At 43.3% G+C, this 15,386-nt stretch overlaps 1 pseudogene; it reads right to left on the reverse strand.

Moving 5' to 3' along the window:
• Nucleotides 1-14,865: 14,865 nt before the first annotated feature.
• Nucleotides 14,866-14,983, reverse strand: LOC126229577 (5S ribosomal RNA; annotated as a pseudogene).
• Nucleotides 14,984-15,386: the final 403 nt, after the last annotated feature.

Below are 15,386 nucleotides of genomic sequence, written 5' to 3' on the forward strand. Positions count from 1 at the left end.
CGAAAGAACTTGCCCCCCTTCTAACAGCCGTGTACCGCAAGTCTCTAGAGGAACGGAGGGTTCCAAATGATTGGAAAAGAGCACAGGTAGTCCCAGTCTTCAAGAAGGGTCGTCGAGCAGATGCGCAAAACTATATACCTATATCTCTGACGTCGATCTATTGTAGAATTTTAGAACATGTTTTTTGCTCGATTATCATGTCGTTTTTGGAAACCCAGAATCTACTATGTAGGAATCAACATGGATTCCGTAAACAGCGATCGTGTGAGACCCAACTCGCTTTATTTGTTCACGAGACCCAGAAAATATTAGATACCGGCTCCCAGGTAGATGCTATTTTTCTTGACTTCCGGAAGGCGTTCGATACAGTTCCGCACTGTCTCCTGATAAACAAAGTAAGAGCCTACGGAATATCAGACCAGCTGCGTGGCTGGATTGAAGAGTTTTTAGCAAACAGAACACAGCATGTTGTTATCAATGGAGAGACATCTACAGACGTTAAAGTAACCTCTGGCGTGCCACAGGGGAGTGTTATGGGACCATTGCTTTTCACAATATATATAAATGACCTAGTAGATAGTGTCGGAAGTTCCATGCGGCTTTTCGCGGATGATGCTGTAGTATACAGAGAAGTTGCAGCGTTAGAAAATTGTAGCGAAATGCAGGAAGATCGGCAGCGGATAGGCACTTGGTGCAGGGAGTGGCAACTGTCCCTTAACATAGACAAATATAATGTATTGCGAATACATAGAAAGAAGGATCCTTTATTGTATGATTATATGATAGCGGAACAAACACTGGTAGCAGTTACTTCTGTAAAATATCTGGGAGTATGCGTGCAGAACGATTTGAAGTGGAATGATCATATAAAATTAATTGTTGGTAAGGTGGGTACCAGGTTGAGATTCATTGGGAGAGTGCTTAGAAAATGTAGTCCATCAACAAAGGAGGTGGCTTACAAAACACTCGTTCGACCTATACTTGAGTATTGCTCATCAGTGTGGGATCTGTACCAGATCGGGTTGACGGAGGAGATAGAGAAGATCCAAAGAAGAGCGGCGCGTTTCGTCAAAGGGTTATTTGGTAACCGTGATAGCGTTACAGAGATGTTTAATACACTCAAGTGGCAGACTCTGCAAGAGAGGCGCTCTGCATCGCGGTGTAGCTTGCTCGCCAGTTTTCGAGAGGGTGCGTTTCTGGATGAGGTATCGAATATATTGCTTCCCCCTACTTATACCTCCCGAGGAGATCACGAATGTAAAATTAGAGAGATTCGAGCGCGCACGGAGGCTTTCAGACAGTCGTTCTTCCCGCGAACCATACGCGACTGGAACAGGAAAGGGAGGTAATGACAGTGGCACGTAAAGTGCCCTCCGCCACACACCGTTGGGTGGCTTGCGGAGTATAAATGTAGATGTAGATGTAGAAGTATTTGATGTACAGCTTCGTTCGTCGTTCCTTGTTGGCTTTGCAAGTGTGTGTTGCTGTTGTGGAGGTCCCATAATGGAATGGAGCTGTGAGTGCAGAATCGCATGGTTTACTGTCTTTGTATGCGTGAAAGTCATCGTTATGTGTCGCTGAAAGCGGTCGTTTTTTGTTGTAATACTTTGCAGACGACTAGTTTACAATAGGGTAGGGATTTGGGAAGGTATGTCGTCTGTTCTTCACCCATGTTCTTTCTTGGTCTCAATCTTGCGAATCTTCAACTTCTGTTCTTCCTGCTTTTTCTCTGCTTCTTACTTGCTTCTTGGTTCTTCTCTGGGCAGGATATGGAAATATTTATTGATAACTAGTCGCTTTGAAGTTCTCCTCCTAGTAACAGTTTGATAAATGGTTTGGACATGTCATTTCTACTTTGTGGACGTTTTCTTCAGTTTCGTGCATCAGCGTGCTGTTTAACAGCAGTAGTGTGACTTTTACACTTTTTTTTATTATTTATTTTTTTTTTTGCCAGTGGTGGCTTGCCCAAGCAGTCTTCTTGTCGGACCGTTTTTGGCTCGCTCCGCTGAGTGGGGGCGCTCGAAGACCTTTCTGTAATTCGGCATCCCGTCGCGTCTCTGCAGGGCTCCACTACTATGGGCTCCGTGTTCCGTCCCAGCAGGATTCTGCCTAGCTGGCAAATTTATTGCCCACTCTACGAGGGCCCTCTGTTGGTCTCCCTGTCCTTTGCCTTCTCTCGACACTTCTGCCTTGTAGGAATCGTGTCTTGCTAATTACGTCCTTTTCTTTCTTGATACTTCTCGTGTTGCAACTTGTGGGTCGTTGCATCTGGTCTTTGCTGGAGTTTTTTACAATGGTTCTTACAAAAAGTTTTACTTATAATCATCTAACATATGTCTAGTACCTACATTGTTTTACGCCTTCTTAAAAAGCTTTACAAATTTCGGCGCCCTTTCCATGTTACAATTCTAAGATATTTTGAGTCTTAACTTCTACAAGAAACCTCATATTCGTTTTTTATTTTTGTGTAGTGTCGTGGTGTATAGCATTTTAGTATTTCATGCTGTTAGACTATCTACGTTTTATCCCTTCACCTTAATTTATGGTACTATTGGTGTTATTTTTGTTTTTGTTATTATTGAAACTACTTTCTTTTTCCCACCTTCCTCTCTCTTCATTCTTCTTTCTCCTAACGATCTTATCTGCAACATAATCTTGAAATTTTGCTCTGATTATTTACCAGTAATAAAATTAATCTTCAAACCTCTACTGAAAGCGTTTTAATACTGCCAGTCTTAGGTAAAAATACCTCTGCTTTATCTCGTAAAATACCCTCTAATTCTCTTTTACTGTGTTCCGAAATACCTTGAACTGCTTGCAATTTTTCGTCGATTTCTTTATGGACTTCTAACATGAGTTGAGGCGATTCCCCCTTTTGTGCATTACCATTCTAATTCTTCATCCTCTTTATCTCGCGTCATTCATAATTGTTTGTTTATAACTGGTATTTCTTCTAATTTTAGCTTTTGCTCAAAGAGAAGTGTGAAATTCCCGAATGTTACGCTACCTTTCCCCATATCTGTTATCGCTCGTCTCTCATTTAAAAAATCTGCACCTATAATCAAATCTACAGTTAGTTTAGGTATAATTACGAAGTTGGCTTCGATCTTTTGAACTTGGCACGAAAGAGTTAACCTTGTTTGTCTCGTAACTTCCGCAGCATTGTTTCTAATAGGACCTCTTACTTTAATCTTACGTGTTTTCAGAACTGGCAATTCCTCATTGGCATTACACTGCATGAATAAATTTTCTGAGATCGCAGTCAGTTCACTTCCGCTATTAATTACAATATTGACTGGGATATGCTTTACCTTGGCCTTCACAATTGGTTGAATTTGAAATAGTTGGTTCTGTTCTTCTTCTTCTTGCATCAACGAATCCTCCACTGAATCATACATGAGTCTTTTTAGAAATTTCCCTTGTGAATTCGAACTTTCTGTAGGATAAGCTTCGATTGCTACTTCTCTCTCTTTCATTTCCCCTTCTCTAATTCTTCCTTCATTTACGCTTTTTTCAACATCCTCTACTTTTTCCTCATCCTCGTCTATCTTCTCCTTCTTCGTCGCTACTTCCACATAATCGCATCTAAATGCTCTAATTATCGCTTCATAACTTCCTTCGTTATATATGTTGGGTTGTGTGCCCACTCGTAACTTATTTTCAACTTCTGTCGACTGCGCATTATCCTCATTGAATTCGCTTTCCCTGGTTTCCATCTCAAATAGCTCTGCAATACTCATTACTTCGTCCTTTCCACCTACATTCGTTGTGCATGCCTCTGGTAATTCATCTTCCTCATCAGTATTCTCCCAATTAATTTCGTCCCAACGCGATATTGTTATTTTCTTGTCTTCGTTTTCATCTGGTCCTGCGGATTTGTTTCTTCCTTCTCTTCTCGTGATAAGATTTTTACTTCTCTGTTCAAGGTGCTGCAATTGTCCTGGGTCGGTGCGTCATTCTCTTTGGCATGGGCGCTTAGCTGTCAATTCGAACGTTTATCGGGGTTTGGTGGTCTAACCTCCACCTCTTCTATCTGTATTCACGTTTCTTGTTCAGCTTGCTTATAGTGGTTTCTTTGTTGATAATTTGTCGGTCTATTGGTTCTCCAGTACCCGTTCCGGTTGTCGTTATTCCCTCTGTAATAGTTGTTGCCGTTCTTGGGTGAATTATAGTTATTGCCATATTCTCTTCTAAATCCATAACCGGTTCTTTGTTGAAATCTATTTTCGTTTCTTGGTGCGAAGTTATCACATGGTTCGTAATTATTGTTTCTTCGTACTGTGTCTTGTGGATTCCACTGCTTTTTGCTTTCGTTTTCACGTGCGCTTCATCTTTTTCTTGCGTCATCTTCCGAAAATATGAACTCCAGTTCCCATAGAATACCTTTAAATGCTTCGACGTCATTGCCTCCGCGACGTACTAATGATTGCTGGTATTTCAATGGTAGCTTCATCGCGCATAATTTAATCAACTCTCCGTCACTGTATGGTACATCTAAGCATTGATTTTTGTTTGCCATTGCTTCGAAAAATTTCACGGGACTCTTCTCACCTGAATTTTCAAAATATGGGTTCTGTAATAATTCGTACTTCACTCTGTTCTGTGCTTCGCTGGACCAATATCGTGAGAGAAACTTATCTCTGAAATCTTCGTACGATCGGCATGTCGCTGCAACATTCTGGATGGTTTCTGCGACTGTTTCTGACATGTGTGCACATATAAAGTCTAATTTGTGTGCTAGCGTCCAGTGTTCTGGTAATCCTACTCGGAATTGATCAATAAAAGTTCGTGGATGTAATGAGTTTCCTTCTCGAAAGTGTTGAAATTTTCTGACTGTGAGGAAATGATCGTTGTTGTACTTCGTAATAGTTCCAATGAAATTCGCGATTCTTCGCCACTTTTGTTTCTGATCATTTCTCCTGTCGTTCTTTCCGGTTGTGGTAGATCCTTTGGATATTATCCACTGTACCTTTCGCCTACCCTTGCGTAGTATCGTTGAAGTGGTACGCAATAATTTTCTTCCATCGGTTGTGAACGTGTAGCTGAATGCATTGCACTGTACTCTTCACGACCTGGCTTTCCATTGTCACGTATGTTACTTTCCGCCTATGATTGGAATCGCAAATGCATGATATCTTCGTTAATTGCTTGTTTTTCCGGTGCTGTTACAGATACGCATGTGGTTGCAGACTCTGTGCTTGTTCGATCCTATTCACTACGCTCTTCAATGGTTTGCAACAACTCTGTTCGCAATTTCTGAAATTTTCGCTTCGTTTGCGCTTCTATTTTGGCTATGCGGTTATCATATCTTTTCAGCGCTGCTTTTGTGATACGTTTGTGTAACACACTGTTTTCAACAATCTCACGCGCTGTACCTGCAGCTTGTCTAGTAATTACGTTTATCGTTTCTCTCTTGACTTCTCCCTGGGTGTTGTTACGTAATGTTTTGATCTCGTCCTGAATGTCATTACGCAATGTTTGTAAGTCCGCTTGTACCTTGTCAGTGTCTGTTCTCAATTGATTGTGACCTGTTATTAAGTTTCCTATCACTTCTCGAGCTTCTTTTGCCTCGTCTTCAATATGACTTAGGTGTAACTGAATTTTTTTGTTTTGTTCTTTAATCTCACGCATTTGTCTCGTGGTTTCTGCATTCTGAATTTGAATTTGGTTCGCTATGTCTTTATTTTGCCTTGTCATGGTTTCCATAATTTGTTGTAATAATTCTGCCAGATTGGTGGGTCCTATTGCGTTTTCTTCCGACGTCCTATGCTCTGTGTTTTCGCCCAAGTGTTGGTTTGCTACCGATTGCATTGAACTGTGCTGTGACACGTTTCTGGTTCAAATGGCTCTGAGCACTATGGGACTCAACTGCTGAGGTCATAAGTCCCCTAGAACTCAGAACTACTTAAACCAAACTAACCTAAGGACATCAATACATCCATGCCCGAGGCAGGATTCGAACCTGCGACCGTAGCGGTCGCGCGGTTCCAGACTGTAGCGCCGACACGTTTCTGCTCGCATTCCTTGTACTCTGTGGTGAGGGAGCTCTGATTACTTGTACTAGGGGTTCTACGTATTCAAGACGCAAATTGGAATCCTCATCGACTGTCTCTCTACTTTCCTGCTCCTCTGTCGTATGCTGACTTACGTTTTCTATGCCTTGACGTACATTATCCTCGTTATGGTGCGTTATATGTCCTATATCTCGCGATACTGCATCGTCTGTTGTACTGTCCTCTATTCTCTGTCCCCCTTCATGCTGGGTCTCTACCTCAATTCGATCAAGGTCTCGATCTGCCATTGCTAATCTTTCCGGATCGCTTATTTTCTGTTTTAAAAGCAATTCACGCGCCTTACTTCGAGTCAACATGTACTCATACGATCTCACGCATTTCATAAACTTTTTGTTCACACGACTTGACAAACCATTCACTTACTTGTTGGGTCAGAACCAACTTGTCAACGATGTATCCGCCACCTGTGCGCTTGCATTGGAGAGAAAACTTAATTCTAACAATTTTTAAAATTCATAACTTAATTATGCTATTTTCTCTGCTAGAATGAATGTCTCACTTTTATTGAGTACTTTCTTACTATCTATCGCTGCAGCTACTGTTCTCGACTATTTATAACGTTCAAAAAAACTTTTTTTATTACGAATATTTTTTAACAGGATATTTTTCTGACCTAGTTAGGCATGTGGTCGACCTTCAATCATGGTATTTTACCATCCTGGCAGAGTCGCCATTTTCTAAACATTCTGCGTGGTGACTGTTTGTTCTATATCGTGTCTCCCTACCACTTTCGCGCAACGACGCTCTGAGCGTCTTTTTTAGGGAATTGACTAGTTTGAACCTGGGACCTGTTGCTGGTAAGGAGACGTCAGACCACACATGACATGTAGAATTCGGAAGAGTTCAGTGAGACTAGCGATGATATAACCAAATACTTAATGATTTCAGCGTCAGCTCCACTGCACTCCCTGTAAAAGAATCTTAATACTAACTAAATTTAGTGGAAGGGGTTCAAGGCTTTCCTATTTTTAGTTAGCTGGTAAAATAACGTCGAAAAAGCAGTTAAGTTTACCATTGGAAATTTTATTCTACTCATAAAACATTGTTTATAAATTGCACTATTGATAAAAGGAAATGTTTTAATACAGGATGGTAAAAACCAACTGCGTTCAACAAAAATGTGAACGAATATTCCCTGAATGGGTTTCCAAGTTCTACAATGGATCGAAGGATGACCTATGCCATATCACATCTATAATCTAGGTTTAAATTAATTTTCACAAGAGAGAAAACTATCAAAATGGTCTACAGTGACCCTAAATTATCTTTAATTACTTATCTAACTTGTCGTAAATTACAGTGGCTGATGTGGCTTCTCAATAATTACGTAACAGAAAAATCATCGCATTTCAGATTTTTACTTCAAGTGGCAAATGTGAACACCATGAGCTTTAATTGACGATCGACACTAGTATTACGCAAAAAGGGGATGTAACAGATGAGACTTCTGCAGTTCTGAGTGAAGCTTTATGCGCTGTTATGCGGCATCACGTGCATTCATTACCTTGCTGGTGTTCGTCAGGGGGCGGCGAACAGCACAGCTCCGCTCACCTCGCCTTCTCCGAAGCAACTCTTGTCCTAACTTCTCCTTACTACAATTTACCGAAGTTGGTTTTAAAAAAAAACTATCTGGCTGTGTTTTCATCTGACCAATCAGGGTCTCAATGTTAACCTTAAACTCCGCCTACAAAAATTCTGTCTATCCAATGAGAAACGTTATACTTTTCGTGGTGGGGCAATGTTTTCAAAGTTTGCAACGTAACAGAGACGCGAAAAAGTCTCATGCTAAAACTTGCAGCTGGTGTGATCCTTTTAGCGTTATCGTAAGATCTATACTGTTCTTCTGGAGGGCTCTATCTTTTAACATGGGCTGGGGGGTGGTCCTAACGTAACAGAGACGCGAAAAAGTCTCACGCTAAAACTTGCGGGTGGTGTAGCCCTTTTTGTGTTATCGTAAGATCTATACTGTTCTTCTGGAGGGCTCTAGCTTTTAACATGGGCTGGGCATAGGCCCTAACGTAACAGAGACGCGAAAAAGTCTCACGCTAAAAACTTGCAGGTGGTGTGGTCGTAGCGGTTAGCTGGCGACGTTGGTGTCCGTCCCTTATCGTAGGGCCTTCTCGCTTAACACGGTTCTGCTCTTGGCTTCTGTTCTCGTTTCTCCCCTCAGAACTGCGTCTGTCTCACGGTGGGAAGGTATGACATGCATTTAGGCATTCTTGTGTTAGTCTGTGGTATTCCATTTGCTCACTCGTTACTCGTATTACTTTGGTTAATTTAGTGTCACAATTTATTCGGAGCTATGTGACATACTACTGGATTTGCTTATCATGTCAGGGTTTTCATGGAAGGTGTTGGATTTGCCTGACACCTTACACTCCATGTCGGTCTATTTTTACCTCCATTTTCTCCCTTTACTCTGTTTTATGTTCCCTTTTTTTATCGCCTCATGTATGTACCATTTTATTCTTATTTTAGTTGTCATGTCACTCGGCTGAAGAGCGGCGGATTGTGCCGCTGACGGCCCTCCCCTGCCCATATGGGCAGGGGAATGAAATCACAATTAAAAAAAAAAAAAACTGACGGGCAGGAGCAGCTACGGACCTGCAGTTTCCTGAGAGATGAGCGGTACTCACGCGTGGAGGAGGTGGTGCGGATCTCACGGCGCAGGCCACGCCACAGCTTGGAGACGACCAGCGCGTAGGCGGCGGCCATCAGCAGCAGAGGCACCAGCAGCAGCGCCACATCCAGGAACAGGTTGTAGGCGCGCTCCACGTCTGCGCTCGGCCACTCCTCGCGGCACTTGTGCCGGCCTGCGCACACATCGCGACAGCTGCCGTCAGCTCCCGCAAAGATACTGATACCACAGCAGCCGCAAATAATGTACAGCATAACTCTTTTGTTGTGATGAATACACACTAACACTCATGTGTAGGTGAATAGTGCGAATAAAGCAGTTTCTGATGCATCAGCCACTTTATTTGTATTTATTAACAGTAGCAGCCCGCGTAATGCCGTTTCTTGTTATTTTCGTGGTCTTAAGTCCAGAGACTGGTTTGATGCAGCTCCCCATGCTACTCTATCCTGTGCTAGCTTCTTCATCCCCCCAGTACCTACTGCAACCTACATCCTTCTGAATCTGTTTAGTGTATTCATCTCTTGGTCTCCCTCTATGATTCTCCTGATAACAACGTCCACCTGAGTAGTCCCCGCCCATATATCCGAATGGGGGACTATTTTACCTCCGGAATATTTTACCCAAGAGGACGCCATCTTCATTTAACCATACAGTAAACCTGCATGCCCTCGGGAAAAATTACGGCTGTAGTTTCCCCTTGCTTTCAGCCGTTCGCAGTACCACAACAGCAAGACCGTTTTGGTTAGCGTTACAAGGCCAGATCAGTCAATCATCCAGACTGTTGCCCCTGCAACTACTGAAAAGTCTGCTGCCCCTCTTGAGGAACCACACGTTTGTCTGGCCTCTCAACAGATACCCCTCCGTTGTGGTTGCATCAACGGTACAGCTATCCTTATGTACGAAATATTCACGTGAAAAGTGTATATCTTGGGAACAGAAAAGTATCAGCACAGATGGGAAACGTCTCAACCGTCTTTGCTTTGCAGCTGATATCTTCTTTAGCAGCAACAGAAAGGAGATGCCAACTCGAAAACTGAAAGAAGCTTCCCAAACTGTAGGTCTAAAAATCAATCTTCAAAATACCGATGTCATCAGTCCAGCCAGTATTACGATTCTATCGAAAAGCATCTAATAGTAAATGAATCCATTTATCTCGGACAATCCAGTTTGGAGAAGATAACCAGATATCAGAGATCTCCCGCAAGGTTGACCTCACCCGGATGGCATTAGACGACCTTCGTTACATTCTCTGCAAGCCGATTATCTCCATAAATTTAAAAAAGTACGTTTATGACACGCATCCTGGCAATAATAAAGCACGGAATCGGAACAGCGATACAAAAAACATGCCAGTCTTCAGGTCTGTCAAAGGGAAACAGAAGAATGCATGGAGTGAATGTGAGAGACAGGATCAAGAAAGAAGAGGTAAGCAGACGAAATGGGGTCTTTGACGTCGATGAGCGAATAGCGAGACTGAAATGGCATTGGATATGACACGTGACCAGAAACAACTTCAAATGGACCGAAACATTGACCCAGTGGCGCCCTACAGAGGCAAATAGACGTATCGGATGTCCTCTGGAGACATCCAATGGCATGAGGGAAAAGAAAACACGTTCCAGACTGTCCAGCAAAAGTCTACACGGAAATCGTTGGAAGAGGCTTATGTCCAAGGATGGGTACTTAGAGGTTGAAAAAGAACAAGGAGATGGACATACTTAATTCTCGCTGAACAACGCCTTCATCCCCACATACCATCTGTTATTCGAGATTCCAAAGGCTATAGACCTACTAGAATGAAATTGTCACTCTACAGCGGAGTGTGCGCTGATATGAAACTTCCTGGCAGATTAAAACTGTGAGCCGGACCGAGACTCGAACTCGGGACCTTTCCCTTTCGCAGGCAAGTGCTCTACCAACTGAGCTACCCAAGCAAGACTCACACTCCGTCCTCACAGCTTCAATTCCGCCAGTACCCCGTCTCCTACCTTCCAGACTTCACAGAAGCTTTCCTGCTATAGAGTTAATCCATGATCTGTCAACCAAGATCGACAGCTCATACAGATATTTGCATGGTACCCATATATCTCGCGATGGGTCTCAGATATGGTCTCAAAGATATCGGAAAACCACCCTGGGGATCAGTTTCACCATCGAAAAAATAAAGACCCCAGGAGAAAGTTCTGACGCTGCTCTTGATAATGGAGGCTACAGCGTTCCTTTCGTCCGAGTCTCGGAGCTTCCGTGGTGTCGCGCGAGTTTACACTGAGTCCACGGACTCTTGGCGACGGGCTGTGCGCGAGACTAGTTACGCGGGAACAGCTCCACAGATTTAATCGATAACCTCTACTGGCGGGCACGGAACATTTTCTGCAGTACGTAGCGCAGAAACTGGGTGGAGTGGAAATTGGGTCGGGGCTGTCCGCAGGTGTGGGCTTATTTCTAAATACTTTTTATTTACCGCCAAATATTCAACAGAAATCTCGTCAACCGTTAAAATGGGAAATAAACAATATTCTTCCCAGTAAAACGTCTTATTAAAATATGGCACAGGAAGGCAATAATAAATATTTCTGAACAATAATCTTTCTCGGCCCAGGTGACATTAAAAGCGGGCGCCAACCAAGAAACAATTCTCGCAATATCAGCCTATAATAGCTGTACTAGAGGGCACTCAGAATAACATTCTATAAGTAAGACGAGGAAATGCCACAGAAAGAAGATGCTCTCTAGTGACATCAGTCTCCACCGACCACCCAACTAGCAACAAATGACACAAATGCAGTCAAAACAAAGCAGGACAACACAGGTAGAAAACTCACTGCCACACACAATGATTGAATCACACCCTCTGCGTAAGTGCAGTAATCATAATGGAATAAAATATTGTTTTGCGTACCGTGGCCCCTGCATGCAACGCAGAGTTTCACTTCACACAATTTATAACGGCTTTACCGTGTTTGAAAAATACCATATCAGGCAACAGCAGATTTCACCACGTTCAGCATTTGCTGCACAATAATTTACTGTGCCACTAATAGACGGGGCCACAACAGTGCAACATTGGGTACTCTGCACAGTTCCGCATGAACAAAAGCTCTCTACCAATCCGCCTCTGGCTGTGGACTGCCGTCTTCTTCTGGAACCAAGAAAAGACACCGTCCGCTCTCAAATTGTATGATGTTCACCTAAAGCTTGGCCACGTCCGTGTATACCGTGCCAAATCTGCAAATGCGCAACCCGTCTCCATGGCGCCCAACGTTCTAGCCACTCTTGCTCACTTTCTGGCCGTCAACGAACTATCTTTTCAATAACCCATAAGGGTCTGTGGGTAATTGCAGCCAACCACTTTGTCAACCGCGATGATACATGACAGATGCGGACGGCACGCCACAAGGGCCCGTTGACGCCCCATGACTTACTTGTCTGTCGCCACGACAGTGGCTCACAATGCTGGCACAAGATCATGCCCTCTACCAGTCCATGGTTGCTGTCTGCGTTTGTCGGTGACTCTTTAGCTAGCCACACCGGCACAAACAGGTGTAATCAACACACGACCAAGTCCCTATTACATCTACATCTACATGGTTACTCTGAAATTCACACTTAAGTGCCTGGCAGAGGTTTCATCGAACCATTTTCATACTGCTTCTCTACCATTCCACTCTCGAATGGTGCGTGGGAAAAAGGAACACCTAAATCTTTCCGTTCAAGCTCTAATTTCTCTTATTTTATTATGATGATCATTTCCCCTTATGTGGGTGGGTGTCGACAAAATATTTTCGCATTAGGAAGAAAAAGTTGGCGATTGAAATTTCGTAAATAGATCTCGCCGCTAAGAAAGCCGCCTTTGTTTCAGTGACTGCCACCCCAACTCGCGTATCATATCAGTGAAACTCTCACCCCTATTGCGCGATAACACGAAACGAGCTGCCCTTCTTTGCGCTTTTTCGATGTCCTTCGTCAATCCTGCCTGGTAAGGATCCCATACTGTGCAGCAATATTCCAGCAGAGGACGGACAAGTGTAATGTATAGCCGGCCGAAGTGGCCGTGCGGTTAAAGGCGCTGCAGTCTGGAACCGCAAGACCGCTACGGTCGCAGGTTCGAATCCTGCCTCGGGCATGGATGTTTGTGATGTCCTTAGGTTAGTTAGGTTTAACTAGTTCTAAGTTCTAGGGGACTAATGACCTCAGCAGTTGAGTCCCATAGTGCTCAGAGCCATTTGAACCATTTTGTAATGTATACTGTCTCTTTAGTGGGTTTGTCACATCTAAGTGTTCTACCAACAAAGTACAGTCTTTGTTTCGCCTTCCCCACAACATTATCTATGTGGTCTTTCCAATTTAAGTTGCTCGTAATTGTAATTCCTAGGTATTTAGTCGAATTTACAGCCCTTAGATTTGTGCGATTTATCGTATACCCAAAATTTATCGGATTTATTTTTGTACCCATGTGGATGAATGGTTCAAATGGCTCTGAGCACTATGGGACTTAACTTCTAAGGTCATCAGTCCCCTAGAACTTAGAACTACTTAAACCTAACTAACCTAAGGACATCACACACATCCATGCCCGAGGCAGGATTCGAACCTGCGACCGTAGCGGTCGCGCGGTTCCAGACTGTAGCGCCTTTAACCGCTTGGCCACCACGGCCGGCCCATGTGGATGACCTCGCGCTTTTCTTTGTTTAGTGCTAATTGCCACTTTTCGCACCATACAGAAATTCTCTCTAGATCATTTTGTAATTGGAATTGATGGTCTGATTGTTTTACTAGACGGTATATTACAGCGTCATCTGCAAACATTCTAAGGGGGCTGCTCAGATCTACTCAATGATTTACCGTCTATCACTACGAACTGTGACCTCTCTGAGAGGAAATCACGAATTCAGTCACACAACTGAGACGATACTCCACATGCACGCAATTTGATTAATAGTCGCTTGTGAGAAACGGTATGAAAAGCCTTCTGGAAATCTAGGAATATGGAATCGATATGAGATTCCTTGTCGACAGCACTTATTACTTCATGGAAATAAAGAGCTCGCAGTGTTGCACAAGAACGATGTTTTCTGAATCCGAGTTGGTTATGTATCAATAAGTCATTTCCTTCAAGGTGATTCATAATGTTCGAGTACAGTAAATGCTCCAAAATCCTACTGCAAATTGAGGTCAGTGATATGGGTCTGTAATTCAATGGGTTACTCCTATTTCCTTTCTTGAATATTGATGTGACCTGTGCTACTCTCCAGTCTTTAGGAACAGACCTTTCGTGGAGTGAGCAGTTGTATTTGATTGCTAACAAGGGTGCTATTGTGTCTGCATGCTCTGAAAGGAACCTGATTGGTATACTATCTGGACCGGAAGACTTGCCTTTCTTAAGTGATTTGAGTTGTTTCTCAACACCTAAGGTATCTACTTTTATGTCACTCATGATAACAGCTGTTCTGATTTCGAATTCTGGAGTATTTGCTTCGTCTTGTTTCGTGAAGGAATTACGGAAACCTGTATTTAGTAACTCCGTTGTAATTGCACCATCATCGGTAACATTTCCATCGTTATCGCGCAGTGACGGTATTGTCTGTTTTTTTTTTTTTTTTGCCACTGGTGTACTTTACATACGACCAGAATCTATGAGTTATCTACCATATTTTGAGACAATGTTTCGCTGTGGAAACTATTAAAAGCATCTCGAATTGACGTCCGCACTAAATTTCGAGCTTCCGCGAAACTTAGTCAGTCTTGGGGATTTTGCGTTCTTCTGAATTTGGCATGCTTTTTTCGTTTCTTCTGCAACAGTGTTGTGAGACGTTTTGTGCACCATGATGGATCAGTCCCGTCTCTTATTAACTTATGTGGTATGAATCTATCTATTGCTGTCGATACTGTATCTTTGAATTCGAGCCATATCTGGTCTACACTTGGAAGGAATGGAAACTCTCTCTTAGGAAGCACTCCTTCTTCAGGCCACAAATGGCCCATGGGGACCATCCGACCGCCGTGTCATCCTTAGTTGAGGATGCGGATAGGAGGGGCATGTGGTCAGCACACCGCTCTCCCGGTCGTTATGATGGTTTTCTTTGACCGGAGCCGCTACTATTCGGTCGAGTAGCTCCTCAGTTGGCATCACGAGGCTGAGTGCACCCCGAAAAATGGCAACAGCACATGGCGGCCCGGATGGTCACCCATCCAAGTGCCAGCCACGCCCGACAGCGCTTAACTTCGGTGATCAGACGGGTACTGGTGTATTCACTGCGGCAAGGCCGTTGCCGTCTCTTAGGAAGGCATCAAGCTAATTTTTATCTACTGTTTTAAATAGATATATTTTGCGTTTATTTTTGGTGGTTTTGGTTGATATGGTTTTGAGCCTCGCTATAATGACCTTGTGTTCACTAATCCCTTATTCGTCATGACGCTCTCTATTAGATCAGGATTATTTGTGGCTAAGAGGTCAAGTGTGTTTTCGCAACCATTTACAATTCGTGTGGGCTCATGAACTAATTGTTCAAAGTAATTGTCAGAGAAAGCAGTTAGTAGAATTTCGGAAGATGTTTTCTGCCTACCACCGGCTTTGAACATGTATTTGCGCCAGGAAATCGAGGGTCCCACGACTTGTCAGTCGGTGCCACAGCGACCTGCGGCGTAAGCCCAAGTGTACGCCGCCTGTTTGGCGC

This window comes from Schistocerca nitens, unplaced genomic scaffold, assembly GCF_023898315.1.
Source record: "Schistocerca nitens isolate TAMUIC-IGC-003100 unplaced genomic scaffold, iqSchNite1.1 HiC_scaffold_375, whole genome shotgun sequence".
NCBI classification, from domain to species: domain Eukaryota; kingdom Metazoa; phylum Arthropoda; class Insecta; order Orthoptera; family Acrididae; genus Schistocerca; species Schistocerca nitens.